The sequence below is a fragment of the Schistocerca cancellata genome, chromosome 3 (genome assembly GCF_023864275.1).
Source record: "Schistocerca cancellata isolate TAMUIC-IGC-003103 chromosome 3, iqSchCanc2.1, whole genome shotgun sequence".
Taxonomy (NCBI): Eukaryota; Metazoa; Arthropoda; class Insecta; order Orthoptera; family Acrididae; genus Schistocerca; species Schistocerca cancellata.
The window spans coordinates 958,522,480-958,548,910 of record NC_064628.1 but is presented as its reverse complement, the minus strand read 5'-3'; positions in this window follow the sequence as shown (position 1 = coordinate 958,548,910).

Sequence of the window (26,431 nt, the reverse complement as noted above, 5' to 3'; positions counted from 1 at the left end):
CTAAATCAAGGAGCATTTCTATGGCAACGACAGGATCTTCTATTTGGAGGCGAGTATCTCTTTTCGGATGCACTATTCCTTCTTTATTGCATCCGTCGATCCCTCACAATGACGAATTAATACAGAAATTGCGTCGCTATGAAATACTATATGTTCTATGATTTCTCTTTCTTAATCGAGGAGCATTTCTATGGCAACGACAAGAACTCCAATTGGGAGGCGAGTATCTCATGTCGGATGTACTATTCCTTCTTTAATGCATCCGTCGATCCCTCACAATGACGAATTAACACAGAATTTGCGTCGCTATGAAAAACTATAGGTTCTATGACTTCTCTTTCTAAATCGAGGAACATTTCTATGGCAACGACAGGAACTCCTATTGGGAGGCGAGTATCTCATGTCGGATGCACTATTCCTTCTTTATTGCATCCGTCGATCCCTCACAATGACGAATTAACACAGAAATTGCATCTCTATGAAATACTATAAGTTCTACGCCATCTCTTTCTAAATCGAGGAACGATCCTATGGCAACGAAAGGATCTTCTATTGGGAGGCGAGTATCTCTTTTTGGATGCACTACTTCTTCTTTATTGCATCCATCGATCCCTCACAATGACGAATTAACACAGAAATTGCGTCGCTATGAAATACTATAGGTTCTATGACTTCTCCTTCTAAATCAAGGAGCATTTCTATGGCAACGACAGGAACTCCTATTATGAGGCGAGTATCTCATGTCGGATGCACTATTCCTTCTTTATTGCATCCATCGATCTCTCACAATGACTAATTAACACAGAAATTGGGTCGCTATGAAATACTATAATTTCTACGCCTTCTCTTTCTAAATCGAGGAACGATCCTATGGCAACGAAAGGATCTTCTATTGGGAGGCGAGTATCTCTTTTTGGGTGCACTATTCCTTCTTTATTGCATCCATCGATCCCTCACAATGACGAATTAACACAGAAATTGCGTCTCTATGAAATACTATAAGTTCTACGCCTTCTCTTTCTAAATCGAGGAACGATCCTATGGCAACGAAAGGATCTTCTATTGGGAGGCGAGTGTCTCTTTTTGGATGCACTATTCCTTCTTTATTGCATCCATCGATCCCTCACAATGACGAATTAACACAGAAATTGCGTCGCTATGAAATACTATAGGTTCTATGACTTCTCTTTCTAAATCGAGGAGCATTTCTATGGCAACGACAGGAACTCCTATTGGGAGGCGAGTATCTCATGTCGGATGCACTATTCCTTCTTTATTGCATCCGTCAATCCCTCACAATGACGAATTAACACAGAATTTGCATCACTATGAAAAACTATAGGTTCTATGACTTCTCTTTCTAAATCGAGGAGCGTTTCTATGACTACGACAGGATCCCCTATTGGGAGGCGAGTATCTCTTTTCGGATGCACTATTCCTTCTTTATTGTATCCGTCGATCCCTCAAAATGACGAATTAACACAGAAATTGCGTCGCTATGAAATACTATAAGTTCTACGCCTTCTCTTTCTAAATCGAGGAACGATCCTATGGCAACGAAAGGATCTTCTATTGGGAGGCGAGTATCTCATGTCGGATGCACTATTCCATCTTTATTGCATCCGTCGATCCCTTACAATGACGAATTAACACAGTAATTGCGTCGCTATGAAATACTATAAGTTCTACGCCTTCTCTTTCTAAATCGAGGAACGATCGTACGGCAACGAAAGGATCTTCTATTGGGATGCGAGTATCTCTTTTTGGATGCACTATTCCTTCTTTATTGCATCCATCGATCCCTCACAATGACGAATTAACACAGAAATTGCATCTCTATGAAATACTATAAGTTCTACGCCATCTCTTTCTAAATCGAGGAACGATCCTATGGCAACGAAAGGATCTTCTATTGGGAGGCGAGTATCTCTTTTCGGATGCACTATTCCTTCTTTATTGCATCCATCGATCTCTCACAATGACGAATTAACACAGAAATTGCGTCGCTATGAAATACTATAAGTTCTACGCCTTCTCTTTCTAAATCGAGGAACGATCCTATGGCAACGAAAGGAGCTTCTATTGGGAGGCGTGTATCTCTTTTTGGATGCACTATTTCTTCTTTATTGCATCCTTCGATCCCTCACAATGACGAATTAACACAGAAATTGCGTCGCTATGAATTACTATAAGTTCTATGACTCCTCTTTCTAAATCGAGGAGCATTTCTATGGCAACGACAGGATCTTCTATTTGGAGGCGAGTATCTCTTTTCGGATGCACTATTCCTTCTTTATTGCATCCGTCGATCCCTCACAATGACGAATTAATACGGAAATTGCGTCGCTATGAAATACTATATGTTCTATGACTTCTCTTTCTTAATCGAGGAGCATTTCTATGGCAACGACAAGAACTCCAATTGGGAGGCGAGTATCTCATGTCGGATGCACTATTCCTTCTTTATTGCATCCGTCGATCCCTCACAATGACGAATTAACACAGAATTTGCGTCGCTATGAAAAACTATAGGTTCTATGACTTCTCTTTCTAAATCGAGGAACTTTTCTATGGCAACGACAGGAACTCCTATTGGGAGGCGAGTATCTCATGTCGGATGCACTATTCCTTCTTTATTGCATCCGTCGATCCCTCACAATGACGAATTAACACAGAATTTGCGTTGCTATGAAATGCTATAGGTTCTATGACTTCTACTTCTAATTCGAGGAGCATTTCTATGGCAACGACAGGATCTCCTATTGGGAGGCGAGTATCTCTTTTCGGATGCACTATTCCTTCTTTATTGCATCCGTCGATAACTCACAATGACGAATTAACACAGAAATTGCGTCGCTATGAAATACTATAGGTTCTATGACTTCTCTTTCTAAATCGAGGAGCATTTCTATGGCAACGACCGGATTTCGTATTGGGAGGGGAGTATTTCTTTCGGTTGCACTATTCCTTCTTTATTGCATCCGTCGATCCCTCACAATGACGAATTAACACAGAAATTGCGTCGCTATGAAATACTATAAGTTCTACGCCTTCTCTTTCTAAATCGAGGAACGATCCTATGGCAACGAAAGGATGTTCTATTGGGCGGCGAGTATCTCTTTTTGGATGCACTATTCCTTCTTTATTGCATCCATCGATCCCTCACAATGACGAATTAACACAGAAATTGCGTCGCTATGAAGTACTATAGGTTCTATGACTTCTCTTTCTAAAACGAGGAGCGTTTCTATGGCAACGACAGGATCTCCTATTGGGAGGCTAGTATCTCTTTTCGGATGCACTATGCCTTCTTTATTGCATCCATCGATCTCTCACAATGACGAATTAACTCAGAAATTGCGTCGCTATGAAATACTATAAGTTCTACGCGTTCTCTTTCTAAATCGAGGAACGATCCTATGGCAACGAAAGGATCTTCTATTGGGAGGCGAGTATCTCTTTTTGGATGCACTATTCCTTCTTTATTGAAACCATCGATCCCTCACAATGACGAATTAACACAGAAATTGCATCTCTATGAAATACTATAAGTTCTACGCCATCTCTTTCTAAATCGAGGAACGATCCTATGGCAACGAAAGGATCTTCTATTGGGAGGCGAGTATCTCTTTTTGGTTGCACTACTTCTTCTTTATTGCATCCATCGATCCCTCACAATGACGAATTAACACAGAAATTGCGTCGCTATGAAATACTATAGGTTCTATGACTTCTCCTTCTAAATCAAGGAGCATTTCTATGGCAACGACAGGAACTCCTATTATGAGGCGAGTATCTCATGTCGGATGCACTATTCCTTCTTTATTGCATCCATCGATCTCTCACAATGACGAATTAACACAGAAATTGGGTCGCTACGAAATACTATAAGTTCTACGCCTTCTCTTTCTAAATCGAGGAACGATCCTATGGCAACGAAAGGATCTTCTATTGGGAGGCGAGTATCTCTTTTTGGGTGCACTATTCCTTCTTTATTGCATCCATCGATCCCTCACAATGACGAATTAACACAGAAATTGCGTCTCTATGAAATACTCTAAGTTCTACGCCTTCTCTTTCTAAATCGAGGAACGATCCTATGGCAACGAAAGGATCTTCTATTGGGAGGCGAGTATCTCTTTTTGGATGCACTACTTCTTCTTTATTGCATCCATCGATCCCTCACAATGACGAATTAACACAGAAATAGCATCTCTATGAAATACTATAAGTTCTACGCCATCTCTTTCTAAATCGAGGAACGATCCTATGGCAACGAAAGGATCTTCTATTGGGAGGCGAGTATCTCTTTTCGGATGCACTATTCCTTCTTTATTGCATCCATAGATCTCTCACAATGACGAATTAACACAGAAATTGCGTCGCTATGAAATATTATAAGTTCTACGCCTTCTCTTTCTAAATCGATGAACGAAACTATGGCAACGAAAGGATCTTCTATTGGGAGGCAAGTATCACTTTTTGGATGAACTATTCCCTCTTTATTGCATCCATCGATCCCTCACAATGACGAATTAACACAGAAATTGCGTCGCTATGAAATACTATAAGTTCTATGACTCCTCTTTCTAAATCGAGGAGCATTTCTATGGCAACGACAGGATCTTCTATTGGGAGGCGAGTATCTCTTTTCGGATGAACTATTCCTTCTTTATTGCATCCGTCGATCCCTCACAATGACGAATTAATACAGAAATTGCGTCGCTATGAAATACTATATGTTCTGTGACTTCTGTTTCTAAATCGAGGAGCATTTCTATGGCAACGAAAGGAACTCCTATTGGGAGACGAGTATCTCATGTCGGATGCACTATTCCTTCTTTATTGCATCCGTCGATCCTTCACAATGACGAATTAACACAGAATTTGCGTCGCTATGAAATACTATAGGTTCTATGACTTCTCTTTCTAAATCGAGGAACATTTCTATGGCAACGACAGGAACTCCTATTGGGAGACGAGTATCTCATGTCGGATGCACTATTCCTTCTTTATTGCATCCGTCGATCCCTCACAATGACGAATTAACACAGAATTTGCGTCGCTATGAAATACTATAGGTTCTATGACTTCTCGTTCTAAATCGAGGAGCATTTCTATGGCAACGACAGGATCTCCTATTGGGAGGCGAGTATCTCATGTCTGATGCGCTATTCCTTCTTTATTGCATCCGTCGATACCTCACAATGACGAATTAACACAGAAATTGCGTCGCTATGAAATAGTATAAGTTCTACGCCTTCCCTTTCTAAATCGAGGAACGATCTAATGGCAACGAAAGGATCTTCTATTGGGAGGCGAGTATCTCTTTTTGGATGCACTATTCCTTCTTTATTGCATCCATTTGTCCCTCACATTTACGAAATAACACAGAAATTGCGTTGCTATGAAATGCTATAGGTTCTATGACTTCTACTTCTAATTCGAGGAGCATTTCTATGGCAACGACAGGATCTCCTATTGGGAGGCGAGTATCTCTTTTCGGATGCACTATTCCTTCTTTATTGCATCCGTCGATAACTCACAATGACGAATTAACACAGAAATTGCGTCGCTATGAAATACTATAGGTTCTATGACTTCTCTTTCTAAATCGAAGAGCGTTTCCATGGCAACGACAGGATCTCCTATTGGGAGGCGAGTATCTCTTTTCGGATGCACTATTCGTTCTTCATTGCATCCGTCGATCCCTCACAATGACGAATTAACACAGAAATTGCGTCGCTATGAAATACTATAAGTCCTACGCCTTCTCTTTCTAAATCGAGGAACGATCCTATGGCAACGAAAGGATCTTCTATTGGGAGGCGAGTATCTCTTTTTGGATGCACTATTCCTTCTTTATTGCATCCATCGATCCCTCACAATGACGAATTAACACAGAAATTGCGTCGCTATGAAATACTATAGGTTCTATGACTTCTCTTTCTATTCCGAGGACCGTTTCTATGGCAACGACAGGATCTACTATTGGGAGGCGAGTATCTCATGTCGGATGCACTATTCCTTCTTTATTGCATCCGTCGATCCCTCACAATGACGAATTAACACAGAAATTGCGTCGCTATGAAATACAATAAGTTCTACGCCTTCTTTTTCTCAATCGAGGAACGATCCTATGCCAACGAAAGGATCTTCTATTGGGAGGCGAGTATCTACACTCCAGGAAATGGAAAAAAGAACACATTGACACCGGTGTGTCAGACCCACCATACTTGCTCCGGACACTGCGAGAGGGCTGTACAAGCAATGATCACACGCACGGCACAGCGGACACACCAGGAACCGCGGTGTTGGCCGTCGAATGGCGCTAGCTGCGCAGCATTTGTGCACCGCCGCCGTCAGTGTCAGCCAGTTTGCCGTGGCATACGGAGCTCCATCGCAGTCTTTAACACTGGTAGCATGCCGCGACAGCGTGGACGTGAACCGTATGTGCAGTTGACGGACTTTGAGCGAGGGCGTATAGTGGGCATGCGGGAGGCCGGGTGGACGTACCGCCGAATTGCTCAACACGTGGGGCGTGAGGTCTCCACAGTACATCGATGTTGTCGCCAGTGGTCGGCGGAAGGTGCACGTGCCCGTCGACCTGGGACCGGACCGCAGCGACGCACGGATGCACGCCAAGACCGTAGGATCCAACGCAGTGCCGTAGGGGACCGCACCGCCACTTCCCAGCAAATTAGGGACATTGTTGCTCCTGGGGTATCGGCGAGGACCATTCGCAACCGTCTCCATGAAGCTGGGCTACGGTCCCGCACACCGTTAGGCCGTCTTCCGCTCACGCCCCAACATCGTGCAGCCCGCCTCCAGTGGTGTCGCGACAGGCGTGAATGGAGGGACGAATGGAGACGTATCGTCTTCAGCGATGAGAGTCGCTTCTGCCTTGGTGCCCATGATGGTCGTATGCGTGTTTGGCGCCGTGCAGGTGAGCGCCACAATCAGGACTGCATACGACCGAGGCACACAGGGCCAACACCCGGCATCATGGTGTGGGGAGCGATCTCCTACACTGGCCGTACACCACTGGTGATCGTCGAGGGGACACTGAATAGTGCACGGTACATCCAAACCGTCATCGAACCCATCGTTTTACCATTCCTAGACCGGCAAGGGAACTTGCTGTTCCAACAGGACAATGCACGTCCGCATGTATCCCGTGCCACCCAACGTGCTCTAGAAGGTGTAAATCAACTACCCTGGCCAGCAAGATCTCCGGATCTGTCCCCCATTGAGCATGTTTGGGACTGGATGAAGCGTCGTCTCACGCGGTCTGCACGTCCAGCACGAACGCTGGTCCACCTGAGGCGCCAGGTGGAAATGGCATGGCAAGCCGTTCCACAGGACTACATCCAGCATCTCTACGATCGTCTCCATGGGAGAATAGCAGCCTGCATTGCTGCGAAAGGTGGATATGCACTGTACTAGTGCCGACATTGTGCATGCTCTGTTGCCTGTGTCTATGTGCCTGCGGTTCTGCAGTGTGATCATGTGATGTATCTGACCCCAGGAATGTGTCTATAAAGTTTCCCCTTCCTGGGACAATGAATTCACGGTGTTCTTATTTCAATTTCCAGGAGTGTATTTTTGAATGCACCATTCCTTCTTTATTGCATTCATCGATCCCTCACAATGACGAATTAACACAGAAATTGCGTCGCTATGAATTACTATAGGTTCTATCACTTCTCTTTCTAAATCGAGGTGCATTTCTATGTCAACGACAGGATCTCCTATTGGGAGGCGAGTATCTCTTTTCAGATGCACTATTCCTTCTTTATTGCATCCGTCGATCCCTCACAGTGAGGAATTAACACAGAAATTGCGTCGCTATGAAATACTATAGGTTCTATGTCTTCTCTTTCTAAATCGATGAGCGTTTCTGTGGCAACGACAGGGTCTCCTATTGGGAGGCGAGTATCTCTTTTCGGATGCACTATTCCTTCTTTATTGCATCCGTCGATCCCTCACAATGACGAATTAACACAGAAATTGCGTCGCTATGAAATAATATGGGTTCTATAACTCCTCTTTCTAAATCGAGGAGAGTTTCTATGGCAACGACAGGATCTCCTATTGGGAGGCGAATATCTCATGTCGGATGCACTATTCCATCTTTATTGCATCCGTCGATCCCTCACAATGACGAATTAACACAGAAATTGCGTTGGTATGAAATACTGTAAGTTCTACGCCTTCTGTTTCTAAATCGAGGAACGATCCTATGGCAACGACACGATCTTCTATTGGGAGGCGAGTATCTCTTTTTGGATGCACTATTCCTTATTTATTGTATCCATTGATCCCTCACAATGACGAATTAACACAGAAATTGCGTCGCTATGAAATACTATAGGTTCTATGACTTCTCTTTCTAAATCGAGGAGCGTTTCTATGGCAACGAAAGGATCTTCTATTGGGAGGCGAGTATCTCTTTTCGGATGCACAATTCCTACTTTATTGCATCCGTCGATTCCTCACAATGACGAACTAACACAGAAATTGAGTCGCTATGAGATAATATAAGTACTACGCCTTCTCTTCTAAATCGAGGAACGAACCTATGGCAACGAAAGGATCTACTATTGGGAGGCGAGTATCTTTGTTTGGATGCCCTATTCCTTCTTTATTGCATCCATCGATCCCTCACAATGACGAATTAACACAGAAATTGCGTCGCTATGAAATACTATAAGTTCTACGCCTTCTCTTCCTAAATCGAGGAACGACCCTATGGCAACGAAAGGATCTTCTGTTGGGAGGCTAGTATCTCTTTTCGGATGCATAATTCCTACTTTATTGCATCCGTCGATTCCTCACAATGACGAACTAACACAGAAATTGAGTCGCTATGAGATAATATAAGTACTACGCCTTCTCTTCTAAATCGAGGAACGATCCTATGGCAACGAAAGGATCTTCTATTGGGAGGCGAATATCTCATGTCGGATGCACTATTCCCTCTTTATTGCATCCGTCGATCCCTCACAATGACGAATTAACACAGAAATTGCGTCGCTATGAAATACTATATGTCTTATGACTTCTTTTTCTAAATCGAGGTGCGTTTCTATGGCATTGACAGGAACTCCTATCACTTTTCGTATGCACTATTCCTTCTTTATTGCATCCGTCGATCCCTCACAATGACGAATTAACACAGAAATTGCGTCGCTATGAAATACTATATGTTCTACGCCTTCTCTTTCTACATCGAGGAACGATCCTATGCCAACGAAAGGATCTTCTATTGGGAGGCGAGTATCTCTTTTTTGATGCACTATTCCTTCTTTATTGCATCCATCGATCCATCACAATGACGAATTAACACAGAAATTGCGTCGCTATGAAATACTATAGGTTCTATGACTTCTCTTTCTAAATCGAGGAGCATTTCTATGGCAACGGCTGGATCTCCTATTGGGATTCGAGAATCTCTTTTCGGATGCACTATTCCTTCTTTATTGCACCCGTCGATCCATCACAATGACGAATTACCACAGAAATTGCGTCGCTATGAAATACTATAGGTTCTATGACTTCTTTTTCTAAATCGAGGAGCATTTCTATGGCAATGACAGGATCTCCTACTGTGAGGCGAGTATCACTTTTCGGATGCACTATTCCTTCTTTATTGCATCCGTCGATCCCTCACAATGACGAATTAACACAGAAATTGCGTCGCTATGAAATACTATAAGTTCTACGGCTTCTCTTTCTAAATCGAGGAACGATCCTATGCCAACGAAAGGATCTTCTATTGGGAGGCGAGTATCTCCTTTTGGATGCACTATTCCTTCTTTATTGCATCCATCGATCCCTCACAATGACGAATTAACACAGAAATTGCGTCGCTCTGAAATACTATAAGTTCTACGCCTTCTCTTTCTAAATCGAGGAACGATCTCATGGCAACGAAAGGATCTTCTGTTGGGAGGCGAGTATCTCTTTCCGGATGCACAATTCCTACTTTATTGCATCCGTCGATTCCTCACAATGACGAACTAACACAGAAATTGAGTCGGTATGAGATAATATAAGTACTACGCCTTCTCTTTCTAAATCGAGGAAAGATCCTATGCCAACGAAAGGATCTTCCATTGGGAGGCGAGTATCTCTTTCTGGATGCACTATTCCTTCTTTATTGGATCCATCGATCCCTCACAATGACGAATTAACACAGAAATTGCGTCGCTATAAAATACTATAGGTTCTATGACTTCTCTTTCTAAATCGAGGAGCATTTCTATGGCAATGACTGGATCTCCTATTGGGAGGCGAGTATCTCTTTTTGGATGCACTATTCCTTCTTTATTGCACCCGTCGATCCCTCACAATGACGAATTAACACAGAAATTGCGTCGCTATGAAATACTATAGGTTCTATGACTTCTCTTTCTAAATCGAGGAGCGCTTCTATGGCAACGACAGGATCTCCTATTGGAAGGCGAGTATCTCTTTTCGGATGCACTATTCCTTCGTTATTGCATCCGTCGATCCCTCACAATGACGATTTAACACAGAAATAGCGTCGGTATGAAAATGTATAGATTCTAAGTCTTATCTTTCTAAATCGAGGAGCGTTTCTATGGCAACGACAGGATCTCCCATTGGGAGGCGAGTATCTCTTTTCGGATGCACTATTCCTTCTTTATTGCATCCGTCGATCCCTCACAATGACGAATTAACACACAAATTGCGTCGCTATGAAATACTATAAGTTCTACGACTTCTCTTTCTAAATCGAGGAACGAACCTATGGCAACGAAAGGATCTTCTATTGGGAGGCGAGTATCTCTTTTTGGATGCCCTATTCCTTCTTTATTGCATCCATCGATCCCTCACAATGACGAATTAACACAGAAATTGCGTCGCTATGAAATACTAAAGGTTCTATGACTTCTCTTTCTAAATCGAGGAGCATTTCTATGGCAACGACAGGATCTCCTATTGGGAGGCCAGTATCTCTTTTCGTATGCACTATTCCTTCTTTATTGCATCCGTCGATCCCTCACAATGACGAATTAACACAGAAATTGCGTCGCTATGAAATACTATAGGTTCTATGACTTCTCTTTGTAAATCGAGGAGCATTTCTATGGCAACGACAGGACCTCCTGTTGGGAGGCGAGTATCTCTTTTAGTATGCGCTATTCCTTCTTTATTGCATCCATCGATCCCTCACAATGACGAATTAACACAGAAATTGCGTCGCTATGAAATACTATAGGTTCTATGACTTCTCTTTCTAAATCGAGGAGCATTTCTATGGCAATGACTGGATCTCCTATTGGGAGGCGAGTATCTCTTTTTGGATGCACTATGCCTTCTTTATTACACCCGTCGATCCCTCACAATGACGAATTAACACAGAAATTGCGTCGCTATGAAATACTATAGGTTCTATGACTTCTCTTTCTAAATCGAGGAGCGCTTCTATGGCAACGACAGGATCTCCTATTGGAAGGCGAGTATCTCTTTTCGGATGCACTATTCCTTCTTTATTGCATCCGTCGATCCCTCACAATGACGAATTAACACAGAAATTGCGTCGCTATGAAATACTATGAGTTCTACGCCTTCTGTTCTAAATCGAGGAACAGTCCTATGGCAACGGAAGGACTTCTATTGGGAGGCGAGTATCTCATGTCGGATGCACTATTCCTTCTTTATTGCATCCAACGATCTCTCACAATGACGAATTAACACAGAAATTGCGTCACTATGAAATACTATATGTTCTATGACTTCTCTTTCTAAATCGAATAGCATTTCTATGGCAACGGCTGGATCTCCTATTGGGATTCGAGTATCTCTTTTCGGATGCACTATTCCTTCTTTATTGCACCCGTCGATCCTTCACAATGACGAATTACCACAGAAATTGCGTCGCTATGAAATACTATAGGTTCTATGACTTCTCTTTCTAAATCGAGGAGCGTTTCTATGGCAACGAGAGGATCTCCTATTGGAAGGCGAGTATCTCTTTTCGGATGCACTATTCCTTCTTAATTGCATCCGTCGATCCCTCACAATGACGAATTAACACAGAAATTGCGTCGCTATGAAATTTTATAAGTTCGACGCCTTCTCTTCTAAATCGAGGAACAATTGTTGGCAACGAATGGACTTCTATTGGGAGGCGAGTATCTCATGTCGGATGCACTATTCATTCTTTATTGCATCCATCGATCTCTCACAATGACGAATTAACACAGAAATTACGTCGCTATGAAATACTATAGGTTCTATGACTTCCCTTTCCAAATCGAGGAGCATTTCTACGGCTACGAAAGGATCTTTTATTGGGAGGCGAGTATCTCTTTTCGGATGCACTATTCCTACTTTATTGCACCCGTCGATCCCTCACAATGACGAATTAACAAAGAAATTGCGTCGCTATGATATACTATAGGTTCTATAACTTCTCTTTCTAAATCGAGGAGCATTTTTATGGCAACGACAGGATCTCCTATTGGGAGGCGAGTATCTCTTTTCGGATGGACTATTCCTTCTTTATTGCATCCGTCGATCCCTCACAATGACGAATTAACACAGAAATTGCGTCGCTATGAAATACTATAGGTTCTAAGACTTCCCTTTCCAAATCGAGGAGCATTTCTATGGCAACGACAGGATCTCCTATTGGGAGGCGAGTATCTCATGTCGGATGCACTATTCCTTCTTTATTGCATCCGTCGATCCCTCACAATGACAAATTAACACAGAAATTGCGTCGCTATGAAATACTATAGGTTCTATGACTTCTCTTTCTAAATCGAGGAGCGTTTCTATGGCAACAACAGGATCACCTATTGGGAGGCGAGTATCTCGTGTCGGATGCACTATTCCTTCTTTATTGCATCCGTCGATACCTCACAATGACGAATTAACACAGAAATTGCGTCGCTATGAAATCCTATAAGTTCTACGCCTTCTCTTTGTAAATCGAGGAACGATCCTATGGCAACGAAAGGATCTTCTGTTGGCAGGCGAGTATCTCTTTTTTGGATGCACTATTCCTTCTTTATTGCATCCATCGATCCCTCACAATGACGAATTAACACAGAAATTTGTCGCTATGGAATACTATAGGTTCTACGATTTCTCTTTCTAAATCGAGGAGCATTTCTATGGCAACGACAAGATCTCCTATTGGGAGGCGAGTATCCCTTTTCGGATGCACTATTCCTTCTTTATTGCACCCGTAGATCCCTCACAATGACGAATTAACACAGAAATTGCGTCGCTATGAAATACTATAAGTTCTACGCCTTGTCTTCTAAATCGAGGAACAATCCTATGGCAACAAAAGGACTTCTATTGGGAGGCGAGTATCTCATGTCGGATGCACTATTCCTTCTTTATTGCAACCATCGATCTCTCACAATGACGAATTAACACAGAAATTACGTCGCAATGAAATACTATAGGTTCTATGACTTCCCTTTCCAAATCGAGGAGCATTTCTATGGCAACGACAGGTTCTCCTATTGGGAGGCGAGCATCTCTTCTCGGATGCACTATTCCTTCTTTATTGCACCCGTCGTTCCCTCACAATGACGAATTAACACAGAAATTGCGTCGCTATGAAATACTATAGGATCTATAACTTCTCTTTCTAAATCGAGGTGCATTTCTATGGCAACGACAGGATCTCCTATTGGGAGGCGAGTATCTTTTTTCGGATGCAATATTCCTTCTTTATTGCATCCGTCGATCCCTCACAATGACGAATTAACACAGAAATTGCGTCGCTATGAAATACTATAGGTTCTATGACTTCCCTTTCCAAATCGAGGAGCATTTCTATGGCAACGACAGGATCTCCTATTGGGAGGCGAGTATCTCATGTCGGATGCACTATTCCTTCTTTATTGCATCCGTCGGTCCCTCACAATGACGAATTAACACAGAAATTGCGTCGCTATGAAATACTATAAGTTCTACGCCTTGTCTTCTAAATCGAGGAACAATCCTATGGCAACGAAAGGACTTCTATTGGGAGGCGAGTATCTCATGTCGGATGCACTATTCCTTCTTTATTGCATCCATCGATCTCTCACAATGACGAATTAACACAGAAATTACGTCGCTATGAAATACTATAGGTTCTAAGACTTCCCTTTCCAAATCGAGGAGCATTTCTATGGTAACGACAGGATCTCCTATTGGGAGGCGAGTATCTCTTTTCGGATGCACTATTCCTACTTTATTGCACCCGTCGATCCCTCACAATGACGAATTAACACAGAAATTGCGTCGCTATGAAATACTATAGGATCTATAACTTGTCTTTCTAAATCGAGGAGCATTTCAATGGCAACGACAGGATCTCCTATTGGGAGGCGAGTATCTCTTTTCGGATGCACTATTCCTTCTTTATTGCATCCGTCGATCCCTCACAATGACGAATTAACACAGAAATTGCGTCGCTATGAAATACTATAGGTTTTATGACTTCTTTTTCCAAATCGAGGAGCATTTCTATGGCAACGACAGCATCTCCTATTGGGAGGCGAGTATCTCATGTCGGATGCACTATTCCTTCTTTATTGCATCCGTCGATCCCTCACAATGACGAATTAACACAGAAATTGCGTCGCTATGAAATACTATAGGTTCTATGATTTCTCTTTGTAAATCGAGGAGCATTTCTATGGGAACGACAGGATCTCCTATTGGGAGGCGAGTATTTCTTTTAGGATGCGATATTCCTTCTTTTATTGCATCCGTCGATCCCTCACAAAGACGAATTAACACAGAAATTGCGTCGCTATGAAATACTATAGGTTCTATGACTTCCCTTTCTAAATCGAGGAGCGTTTCTATGGCAACGACAGGATCTCCTACTGAGAGGCGAGTATCACTTTTCGGGTGCACTATTCCTTCTTTATTGCATCCGTCGATCCCTCACAATGACGAATTAACACTGAAATTGAGTCGCTATGAGATAGTATAAATACTACGCCTTCTCTTTCTAAATCGAGGAACGATCCTATGGCAACGAAAGGATCTTCTATTGGGAGGCGAGTATCCCTTTTCGGATGCACTATTCCTTCTTTATTGCACCCGTCGATCCCTCACAATGACGAATTAACACAGAAATTGCGTCGCTATGAAATACTATAAGTTCTACGCCTTGTCTTCTAAATCGAGGAACAATCCTATGGCAACAAAAGGACTTCTATTGGGAGGCGAGTATCTCATGTCGGATGCACTATTCCTTCTTTATTGCAACCATCGATCTCTCACAATGACGAATTAACACAGAAATTACGTCGCAATGAAATACTATAGGTTCTATGACTTCCCTTTCCAAATCGAGGAGCATTTCTATGGCAACGACAGGTTCTCCTATTGGGAGGCGAGCATCTCTTCTCGGATGCACTATTCCTTCTTTATTGCACCCGTCGTTCCCTCACAATGACGAATTAACACAGAAATTGCGTCGCTATGAAATACTATAGGATCTATAACTTCTCTTTCTAAATCGAGGTGCATTTCTATGGCAACGACAGGATCTCCTATTGGGAGGCGAGTATCTTTTTTCGGATGCAATATTCCTTCTTTATTGCATCCGTCGATCCCTCACAATGACGAATTAACACAGAAATTGCGTCGCTATGAAATACTATAGGTTCTATGACTTCCCTTTCCAAATCGAGGAGCATTTCTATGGCAACGACAGGATCTCCTATTGGGAGGCGAGTATCTCATGTCGGATGCACTATTCCTTCTTTATTGCATCCGTCGGTCCCTCACAATGACGAATTAACACAGAAATTGCGTCGCTATGAAATACTATAAGTTCTACGCCTTGTCTTCTAAATCGAGGAACAATCCTATGGCAACGAAAGGACTTCTATTGGGAGGCGAGTATCTCATGTCGGATGCACTATTCCTTCTTTATTGCATCCATCGATCTCTCACAATGACGAATTAACACAGAAATTACGTCGCTATGAAATACTATAGGTTCTAAGACTTCCCTTTCCAAATCGAGGAGCATTTCTATGGTAACGACAGGATCTCCTATTGGGAGGCGAGTATCTCTTTTCGGATGCACTATTCCTACTTTATTGCACCCGTCGATCCCTCACAATGACGAATTAACACAGAAATTGCGTCGCTATGAAATACTATAGGTTCTATGACGTCTCTTTCTAAATCGAGGTGCGTTTCTATGGCATCGACAGGATCTCCTATTGGGAGGCGAGTATCTTTTTTCGGATGCACTATTCCTTCTTTATTGCATCCGTCGATCCCTCATAATGACGACTTAACACAGAAATTGCGTCGCTATGAAATACTATAAGTTCTACGGCTTCTCTTTCTAAATCCAGGAACGATCCTATGCCAACGAAAGGATCTTCTATTGGGAGGCGAGTATCTCCTTTTGGATGCACTATTCCTTCTTTATTGCATCCATCGATCCCTCACAATGACGAATTAACACAGAGATTGCGTCGCTATGAAATACTATAGGTTCTATGACTTTTCTTTCTAAATCGAGGAGTGTTTCTGTGGCAACGACAGGATCTGCTATTGGAAGGCGAGTATCTCTTTTCGGATGCACTATTCCTTCTTTATTGCGTCGGTCGATCCCTCACAATGACGAATTAACACAGAAATTGCGTCGCTATGAAATACTATAAGTTCTACGACTTGTCTTCTAAATCGAGGAACAATCCTATGGCAACGAAAGGACTTCTATTGGGAGGCGAGTATCTCATGTCGGATGCACTATTCCTTCTTTATTGCATCCATCGATCTCTCACAATAACGAATTAACACAGAAATTACGTCGCTATGAAATACTATAGGTTCTATGACTTCCCTTTCCAAATCGAGGAGCATTTCTATGGCAACGACAGGATCTCCTATTGGGAGGCGAGTATATCTTTTCGGATGCACTATTCCTACTTTATTGCACCCGTCGATCCCTCACAATGACGAATTAACACAGAAATTGCGTCGCTATGAAATACTACAGGTTCCATGACTTATCTTTCTAAATCGAGGAGCGTTTCTATGGCAAGGACATTATCTCCTATTGGGAGGCGAGTACCTCTTTTCGGATGCACTATTCCTTCTTTATTGCATCCGTCGATCCCTCACAATGACGAATTAACACAGAAATTGCTTCGCTATAAAATCCTATAAGTTCTACGCCTTCTCTATCTAAATCGAGGAACGATCCTATGGCAACGAAAGGATCTTCTATTGGCAGGCGAGTATCTCTTTTTGGATGCACTATTACTTCTTTATTGCATCCATCGATCCCTCACAATGACGAATTAACACAGAAATTCGTCGCTATGGAATACTATAGGTTCTAAGATTTCTCTTTCTAAATCGAGGAGCATTTCTATGGCAACGACAAGATCTCCTATTGGGAGGCGAGTATCTCTTTTCGGATGCACTATTCCTTCTTTATTGCATCCGTCGATCCCTCACAATGACGAATTAACACAGAAATTGCGTCGCTATGAAATACTATAAGTTCTACGCCTTCTATTTCTAAATCGAATAACGATCCTATGCCAACGAAAGGATCTTCTATTGGGAGGCGAGTATCTCTTTTTGGATGCACTATTCCTTCTTTATTGCATCCATCGATCCCTCACAATGACGAATTAACACAGAAATTGCGTCGCTATGAAATACTATAGGTTCTATGACTTCTCTTTCTAAATCGAGGAGTATTTCTATGGCAACGACTGGATCTCCTATTGGGAGGCGAGTATCTCTCTTCGGATGCACTATTCCTTCTTTATTGCACCCGTCGATCCCTCACAATGACGAATTAACACAGAAATTGCGTCGCTATGAAATACTATAGGTTATATGACTTCTCTTTCTAAATCGAGGAGCGTTTCTATGGCAACGACAGGATCTCCTATTGGAAGGCGAGTATCTCTTTTCGGATGCTCTATTCCTTCTTTATTGCATCCGTCGATCCGTCACAATGACGACTTAACACAGAAATTGCGTCGCTATGAAATACTATAAGTTCTACGTCTTCTCTTCTAAATCGAGGAACGATCCTATGGCAACGAAAGGATCTTTTATTGGGAGGCGAGTATCTCATGTCGGATGCACTATTCCTTCTTTATTAGATCCATCGATCTCTCACAATGACGAATTAACACAGAAATTACATCGCTATGAAATACTATAGGTTCTATGACTTCTCTTTCTAAATCGAGGAGCATTTCTATGGCAACGACAGGATCTCCTATTGGGAGGCGAGTATCTCTTTTCGGATGCACTATTCCTTCTTTATTGCATCCGTCGATCCCTCACAATGACGAATTAACAGAGAAATTGCGTCCTATGAAATTCTATAGGTTCTATGACTTCTCTTTCCAAATCGAGGAGCATTTCTATGGCAACGACAGGATCTCCTATTGGGAGGCGAGTATCTCATGTCGGATGCACTATTCCATCTTTATTGCATCCGTCGATCCCTCACAATGACGAATTAACACAGAAATTGCGTCGCTATGACATAGTATAGGTTCTATGACTTCTCTTTCTAAATCGAGGAGCGTTCTATGGCAACAACAGGATCTCCTATTGGGAGGCGAGTATCTCATGTCGGATGCACTATTCCTTCTTTACTGCATCCGTCGATCCCTCACAATGACGAATTACCACAGAAATTGCGTCGCTAAAAAATACTATAAGTTCTACGCCTTCTCTTTCTAAATCGAGGAACGATCCTATGGCAACGAAAGGATCTTCTATTGGGAGGCGAGTATCTCTTTTTGGATACACTATTCCTTCTATATTGCATCCGACGATCCCTCACAATGACATATTAACACAGAAATTGCGGCGCTATGAAATACTTTAGGTTCTATGACTTCTCTTTCTAAATCGAGGAGCATTTCTATGGCAACGACAGGATCTCCTATTGAGAAGCGAGTATCTCTTTTCGGATGCACTATTTCTTCTTTATTGCATCCGTCGATCCCTCACAATGACGAATTAACTCAGAAATTGCGTCGCTATGAAATACTATAAGTTCTACGCCTTCTCTTTCTAAATCGAGGAGCTTTTCTATGGCAACGACAGGAGCTCCTATTGGGAGGCGAGTATCTCTTATTGGATGCACTATTTCTGCTTAATTGCATCCGTCGATCCCTCACAATTACGAATTAACACAGAAATAGCGTCGCTATGGAATACTATAGGTTCTATGACTTCTCTTTCTAAATCGAGGAGCGTTTCCATGGCAACGACAGGATCTCCTATTGGGAGGCGAGTATCTCTTTTCGGATGCACTATTCCTTCTTTATTGCATCCGTCGATCGCTCACAATGACATATTAACACAGAAATTGCGGCGCTATGAAATACTTTAGGTTCTATGACTTCTCTTTCTAAATCGAGGAGCATTTCTATGGCAAAGACAGGATCTCCTATTGAGAAGCGAGTATCTCTTATTGGATGCACTATTTCTTCTTAATTGCATCCGTCGATCCCTCACAATTACGAATTAACACAGAAATTGCGTCGCTATGAAATACTATAAGTTCTACGCCTTCTCTTCTAAATCGAGGAACGGTCCTATGGCAACGAAAGGATCTTCTATTGGGAGGCGAGTATCTCATGTCGGATGCACTATTCCTTCTTTATTGCATCCATCGATCCCTGACAATGACGAATTAACACAGAAATTGCGTCGCTATGAAATACTGTAGGTTCTATGACTTCTCTTTCTAAAACGATGAGCGTTTCTATGGCAACGACAGGATCTCCTATTGGGAGGCGAGTATCTCATTTCGGATGCACTATTCCTTCTTTATTGCATCCGTCGATTCCTCACAATGACGAATTAACACAGAAATTGCGTCGCTATGAAATACTGAAGGTTCTATGACTTCTCTTTCTAAATCGAAGAGCATTTCTGTGGCAACTACAGGATCTCCTATTGGGAGGCGAGTATCTCTTATTGGATGCACTGATCCTTTGTTATTGCATCCGTCGATCCCTCACAATGACGAATTAACACAGAAATTGCGTCGGTATGAAATACTATAAGTTCTACGCCTTCTCTTTCTAAATCGAGGAACGATCCTATGGCAACGAAAGGATCTTCTATTGGGAGGCGAGTATCTGTTTTTGGATGCACTATTCCTTCTTTATTGCATTCATCAATCCATCACAATGACATATTAACACAGAAATTGCGTCGCTATGAAATACTATAGGTTCTATGACTTCTCTTTGTAAATCGAGGAACGATCCTATGGCAACGAAAGGATCTTCTGTTGGCAGGCGAGTATCTCCTTTTTGGATGCACTATTCCTTCTTCATTGCATCCATCGATCCCTCACAATGACGAATTAACACAGAAATTTGTCGCTATGGAATACTATGGGTTCTACGATTTCTCTTTCTAAATCGAGGAGCATTTCTATGGCAACGACAAGATCTCCTATTGGGAGGCGAGTATCCCTTTTCGGATGCACTATTCCTTCTTTATTGCACCCGTCGATCCCTCACAATGACGAATTAACACAGAAATTGCGTCGCTATGAAATACTATAAGTTCTACGCCTTGTCTTCTAAATCGAGGAACAATCCTATGGCAACAAAAGGACTTCTATTGGGAGGCGAGTATCTCATGTCGGATGCACTATTCCTTCTTTTTGCAACCATCGATCTCTCACAATGACGAATTAACACAGAAATTACGTCGCAATGAAATACTATAGGTTCTATGACTTCCCTTTCCAAATCGAGGAGCATTTCTATGGCAACGACAGGTTCTCCTATTGGGAGGCGAGCATCTCTTCTCGGATGCACTATTCCTTCTTTATTGCACCCGTCGTTCCCTCACTATGACGAATTAACACAGAAATTGCGTCGCTATGAAATACTATAGGATCTATAACTTCTCTTTCTAAATCGAGGAGCATTTCTATGGCAACGACAGGATCTCCTATTGGGAGGCGAGTATCTTTTTTCGGATGCAATATTCCTTCTTTATTGCATCCGTCGATCCCTCACAATGACGAATTAACACAGAAATTGCGTCGCTATGAAATACTATAGGTTCTATGACTTCCCTTTCCAAATCGAGGAGCATTTCTATGGCAACGACAGGATCTCCTATTGGGTGGCGAGTATCTCATGTCGGATGCACTATTCCTTCTTTATTGCATCCGTCGGTCCCTCACAATGACGAATTAACACAGAAATTGCGTCGCTATGAAATACTATAAGTTCTACGCCTTGTCTTCTAAATCGAGGAACAATCCTATGGCAACGAAAGGACTTCTATTGGGAGGCGAGTATCTCATGTCGGATGCACTATTCCTTCTTTATTGCATCCATCGATCTCTCACAATGACGAATTAACACAGAAATTACGTCGCTATGAAATACTATAGGTTCTAAGACTTCCCTTTCCAAATCGAGGAGCATTTCTATGGTAACGACAGGATCTCCTATTGGGAGGCGAGTATCTCTTTTCGGATGCACTATTCCTACTTTATTGCACCCGTCGATCCCTCACAATGACGAATTAACACAGAAATTGCGTCGCTATGAAATACTATAGGATCTATAACTTGTCTTTCTAAATCGAGGAGCATTTCTATGGCAACGACAGGATCTCCTATTGGGAGGCGAGTATCTCTTTTCGGATGCACTATTCCTTCTTTATTGCATCCGTCGATCCCTCACAATGACGAATTAACACAGAAATTGCGTCGCTATGAAATACTATAGGTTTTATGACTTCTTTTTCCAAATCGAGGAGCATTTCTATGGCAACGACAGCATCTCCTATTGGGAGGCGAGTATCTCATGTCGGATGCACTATTCCTTCTTTATTGCATCCGTCGATCCCTCACAATAACGAATTAACACAGAAATTGCGTCGCTATGAAATACTATAGGTTCTATGATTTCTCTTTGTAAATCGAGGAGCATTTCTATGGGAACGACAGGATCTCCTATTGGGAGGCGAGTATTTCTTTTAGGATGCGATATTCCTTCTTTTATTGCATCCGTCGATCCCTCACAAAGACGAATTAACACAGAAATTGCGTCGCTATGAAATACTATAGGTTCTATGACTTCCCTTTCTAAATCGAGGAGCGTTTCTGTGGCAACGACAGGATCTCCTACTGAGAGGCGAGTATCACTTTTCGGGTGCACTATTCCTTCTTTATTGCATCCGTCGATCCCTCACAATGACCAATTAACACTGAAATTGAGTCGCTATGAGATAGTATAAATACTACGCCTTCTCTTTCTAAATCGAGGAACGATCCTATGGCAACGAAAGGATCTTCTATTGGGAGGCGAGTATCTCATGTCGGATGCACTATTCCTTCTTTATTGCATCCGTCGATCCCTCACAATGACGAATTAACACAGAAATTGCGTCGCTATGAAATACTATAGGTTCTATGACGTCTCTTTCTAAATCGAGGTGCGTTTCTATGGCATCGACAGGATCTCCTATTGGGAGGCGAGTATCTTTTTTCGGATGCACTATTCCTTCTTTATTGCATCCGTCGATCCCTCATAATGACGAATTAACACAGAAATTGCGTCGCTATGAAATACTATAAGTTCTACGGCTTCTCTTTCTAAATCCAGGAACGATCCTATGCCAACGAAAGGATCTTCTATTGGGAGGCGAGTATCTCCTTTTGGATGCACTATTCCTTCTTTATTGCATCCATCGATCCCTCACAATGACGAATTAACACAGAAATTGCGTCGCTATGAAATACTATAGGTTCTATGACTTTTCTTTCTAAATCGAGGAGTGTTTCTGTGGCAACGACAGGATCTGCTATTGGAAGGCGAGTATCTCTTTTCGGATGCACTATTCCTTCTTTATTGCGTCGGTCGATCCCTCACAATGTCGAATTAACACAGAAATTGCGTCGCTATGAAATACTATAAGTTCTACGCCTTGTCTTCTAAATCGAGGAACAATCCTATGGCAACGAAAGGACTTCTATTGGGAGGCGAGTATCTCATGTCGGATGCACTATTCCTTCTTTATTGCATCCATCGATCTCTCACAATAACGAATTAACACAGAAATTACGTCGCTATGAAATACTATAGGTTCTATGACTTCCCTTTCCAAATCGAGGAGCATTTCTATGGCAACGACAGGATCTCCTATTGGGAGGCGAGTATATCTTTTCGGATGCACTATTCCTACTTTATTGCACCCGTCGATCCCTCACAATGACGAATTAACACAGAAATTGCGTCGCTATGAAATACTACAGGTTCCATGACTTATCTTTCTAAATCGAGGAGCGTTTCTATGGCAAGGACATTATCTCCTATTGGGAGGCGAGTACCTCTTTTCGGATGCACTATTCCTCCTTTATTGCATCCGTCGATCCCTCACAATGACGAATTAACACAGAAATTGCTTCGCTATAAAATCCTATAAGTTCTACGCCTTCTCTATCTAAATCGAGGAACGATCCTATGGCAACGAAAGGATCTTCTATTGGCAGGCGAGTATCTCTTTTTGGATGCACTATTACTTCTTTATTGCATCCATCGATCCCTCACAATGACGAATTAACACAGAAATTCGCCGCTATGGAATACTATAGGTTCTAAGATTTCTCTTTCTAAATCGAGGAGCATTTCTATGGCAACGACAAGATCTCCTATTGGGAGGCGAGTATCTCTTTTCGGATGCACTATTCCTTCTTTATTGCATCCGTCGATCCCTCACAATGACGAATTAACACAGAAATTGCGTCGCTATGAAATACTATAAGTTCTACGCCTTCTATTTCTAAATCGAATAACGATCCTATGCCAACGAAAGGATCTTCTATTGGGAGGCGAGTATCTCTTTTTGGATGCACTATTCCTTCTTTATTGCATCCATCGATCCCTCACAATGACGAATTAACACAGAAATTGCGTCGCTATGAAATACTATAGGTTCTATGACTTCTCTTTCTAAATCGAGGAGTATTTCTATGGCAACGACTGGATCTCCTATTGGGAGGCGAGTATCTCTCTTCGGATGCACTATTCCTTCTTTATTGCACCCGTCGATCCCTCACAATGACGAATTAACACAGAAATTGCGTCGCTATGAAATACTATAGGTTATATGACTTCTCTTTCTAAATCGAGGAGCGTTTCTATGGCAACGACAGGATCTCCTATTGGAAGGCGAGTATCTCTTTTCGGATGCTCTATTCCTTCTTTATTGCATCCGTCGATCCCACACAATGACGACTTAACACAGAAATTGCGTCGCTATGAAATACTATAAGTTCTACGCCTTCTCTTCTAAATCGAGGAACGATCCTATGGCAACGAAAGGATCTTTTATTGGGAGGCGAGTATCTCATGTCGGATGCACTATTCCTTCTTTATTAGATCCATCGATCTCTCACAATGACGAATTAACACAGAAATTACATCGCTATGAAATACTATAGGTTCTATGACTTCTCTTTCTAAATCGAGGAGCATTTCTATGGCAACGACAGGATCTCCTATTGGGAGGCGAGTATCTCTTTTCGGATGCACTATTCCTTCTTTATTGCATCCGTCGATCCCTCACAATGACGAATTAACAGAGAAATTGCGTCCTATGAAATACTATAGGTTCTATGACTTCTCTTTCCAAATCGAGGAGCATTTCTATGGCAACGACAGGATCTCCTATTGGGAGGCGAGTATCTCATGTCGGATGCACTATTCCATCGTTATTGCATCCGTCGATCCCTCACAATGACGAATTAACACAGAAATTGCGTCGCTATGACATACTATAGGTTCTATGACTTCTCTTTCTAAATCGAGGAGCGTTCTATGGCAACAACAGGATCTCCTATTGGGAGGCGAGTATCTCATGTCGGATGCACTATTCCTTCTTTACTGCATCCGTCGATCCCTCACAATGACGAATTAACGCAGAAATTGCGTCGTTATGAAATCCAATAAGTTCTACGCCTTCTCTTTCTAAATCGAGGAACGATCCTATGGCAACGAAAGGATCTTCTATTGGGAGGCGAGTATCTCTTTTTCGATGTTCTATTCCTTCTTTATTGCATCCATCGATCCCTCACAATGACGAATCAAAACAGAAATTCGTCGCTATGGAATACAATAGGTTCTATGGATTCTCTTTCCAAATCGAGGAGCATTTCTATGGCAACGACAAGATCTCCTGTTGGGAGGCGAGTATCTATTTTCGGATGCACTATTCCTTGTTTATTGCATCCGTCGATCCCTCACAATGACGAATTACCACAGAAATTGCGTCGCTATAAAATACTATAAGTTCTACGCCTTCTCTTTCTAAATCGAGGAACGATCCTATGGCAACGAAAGGATCTTCTATTGGGAGGCGAGTATCTCTTTTTGGATACACTATTCCTTCTATATTGCATCCGACGATCCCTCACAATGACATATTAACACAGAAATTGCGGCGCTATGAAATACTTTAGGTTCTATGACTTCTCTTTCTAAATCGAGGAGCATTTCTATGGCAACGACAGGATCTCCTATTGAGAAGCGAGTATCTCTTTTCGGATGCACTATTCCTTCTTTATTGCATCCGTCGATCCCTCACAATGACGAATTAACTCAGAAATTGCGTCGCTATGAAATACTATAAGTTCTACGCCTTCTCTTTCTAAATCGAGGAGCTTTTCTATGGCAACGACAGGAGCTCCTATTGGGAGGCGAGTATCTCTTATTGGATGCACTATTTCTGCTTAATTGCATCCGTCGATCCGTCACAATTACGAATTAACACAGAAATAGCGTCGCTATGGAATACTATAGGTTCTATGACTTCTCTTTCTAAATCGAGGAGCGTTTCCATGGCAACGACAGGATCTCCTATTGGGAGGCGAGTATCTCTTTTCGGATGCACTATTCCTTCTTTATTGCATCCGTCGATCGCCCACAATGACATATTAACACAGAAATTGCGGCGCTATGAAATACTTTAGGTTCTATGACTTCTCTTTCTAAATCGAGGAGCATTTCTATGGCAACGACAGGATCTCCTATTGAGAAGCGAGTATCTCTTATTGGATGCACTATTTCTTCTTAATTGCATCCGTCGATCCCTCACAATTACGAATTAACACAGAAATTGCGTCGCTATGAAATACTATAAGTTCTACGCCTTCTCTTCTAAATCGAGGAACGGTCCTATGGCAACGAAAGGATCTTCTATTGGGAGGCGAGTATCTCATGTCGGATGCACTATTCCTTCTTTATTGCATCCATCGATCCCTGACAATGACGAATTAACACAGAAATTGCGTCGCTATGAAATACTGTAGGTTCTATGACTTCTCTTTCTAAAACGATGAGCGTTTCTATGGCAACGACAGGATCTCCTATTGGGAGGCGAGTATCTCATTTCG